General features: G+C 34.9%; 1 pseudogene; it reads left to right on the forward strand.

Annotated features, from left to right (window-relative positions):
* Positions 1-1,006, forward strand: LOC120142139 (annotated as a pseudogene).
* Positions 1,007-1,928: the final 922 nt, after the last annotated feature.

Genomic DNA, 1,928 nt, shown 5'->3' on the forward strand with positions numbered 1-1,928 from the left:
GTTTTCTTTGTCTCTAAAACATGTCTCCGGCAGGGTCTAGTAGGTGGTGTCCGACACCGAAGCAAGTGATGATATTAGAAGAGATGTATAGGAGTGGGATTAAAACCCCGAATGCATCTCAAATCCAACAAATCACTTCCCACCTCTCTTCCTACGGCAAGATTGAAGCCAAAAATGTATTTTATTGGTTCCAAAACCACAAGGCCAGGGAAAGGCAGAAGCTTAGAAAGAAACTCAGCAAACAACAACTTTATCACCCTAATAATCACCGTTTTCTTCACTACCTTGATTCTTTGGCATTTCCTGCTTTTCAACATCTTTCATACTATAACTCCTCCAGTCCTTTTCCTCTGGTAAAGAAGAAATGTTTATTATTTATTGTGCTTCTGTTTCTCGTTTTCATTTATTTCCCTTCCATTGTTAGTTAGAATCGTCCAAGAGTACTGTTAAATACTTACCTTACCATTTTTGTATTCATTTTCTTTCAAAGTTTCTCATGTATGTATGCATGTATATGTGCATGCATGTGTAAAATGAGGATTTATGTAGGGTTTCTTATAAGATGTTGTACATGCATTGTATATCATCCACATGAGACGATTGTTTATATATATGCATGCATGTGCTTGGTTTTTGTTCTTTTTTATTCAGTTATCGAAATACAATTGGAGTCCTGTTTAAATATATACCTGTCGCCCGTTGGTAGCAGGTAGGGGTTCAAGAGGATGCAGGCAAGCAGCAGGTGATGAACTACACGTGGAAGATGGATGTACCTGAAAGAGCAGACATTGATGATAAGTCTATGATGAGGATGAACGGTGGTGATTGGTTGATGATGGTTGATGTGGGTCCTTTTTATCATCATCGCCATGCTACTACTTCACCGCTAGACCTCCACTTAAAACCCCGAACTTTCCCAGCCACTGCTTCCAGTATCAAGGAAGAGTGCAGGAGGCCTCCTTCTTGTAACTCCACTCCGCCTAAAGTAGCCTTAACTCTCCCTTAAACCGCCGCCTCCTCCGCCCCAAAAGAAACCGTCTTTTCCTTCTGTCTGGTGTCTAGATTGTAACTTGTACTACTACTAATCTGCACTGTATTTTTCTTTAACTTTCCCAATTCAAGATCCATTATCAGAATTCTAGAATATGGCTTGAAAATGTGTTTTTCTTTCCTTCCTTGCATTGTTTATTTCTTCAAATTATCTAACCATGTCTTTCACTCTTTTGCGTAACTTAACTCTTAAAGCTGTCATATGTGCAAACACAATATCAGTACTTTATTATTAACTTTAAAACCACATTATACAATGGAACAAAAGAAAATAACTACACTATAAGTTTAAGAAATGGTAAATCATTTGACATATAAGCATATATTTATAGTACACTAAAAATGTTTGAACTTATGAGGATTATATATTCTAAAGAGTTTTTAATATTTCTTTTCTCGAGAGGAACATGAGGACATGACCAGTCATTATATGTTCCATCATTGCTTCTCTGAATTTGTAGCAGATGATTTAAATGAAATTAAGAGAAAATTTTCTAAGGTGGTAGCAGCTAAATACATATTATATATTTGATGTTCATGAGTTGCTCAAATCTAGTTTTTATATTATTCGGTAAAATACTTTTATATCACTTAATTTCTTTTTTAAAATATATCGTAGTTGTTATGAAAAAAAAAACAGAAATCTCAGATAGTGAGTGGGAGACAGAATGAAGGAAAAGAAGACTACAAAGAAACACCAAATCTGGTGCACACTCAACAAACAAGAAGACAGAGCAAGAGAAGATTGAGATGAGCCTTTTTAAAGCTACATAATATCTATTTAGAATCTTTTTGATTCATTGATAACGCACATATATGTAAAAATAACTACTTATCCGATACACTTAAAAAGAATATATTTATCACTTACTTTTTTT

The sequence above is a fragment of the Hibiscus syriacus genome, unplaced genomic scaffold (genome assembly GCF_006381635.1).
Source record: "Hibiscus syriacus cultivar Baekdansim isolate YM2019G1 unplaced genomic scaffold, ASM638163v2 tig00110819_pilon, whole genome shotgun sequence".
In the NCBI taxonomy this organism is placed as follows: domain Eukaryota; kingdom Viridiplantae; phylum Streptophyta; class Magnoliopsida; order Malvales; family Malvaceae; genus Hibiscus; species Hibiscus syriacus.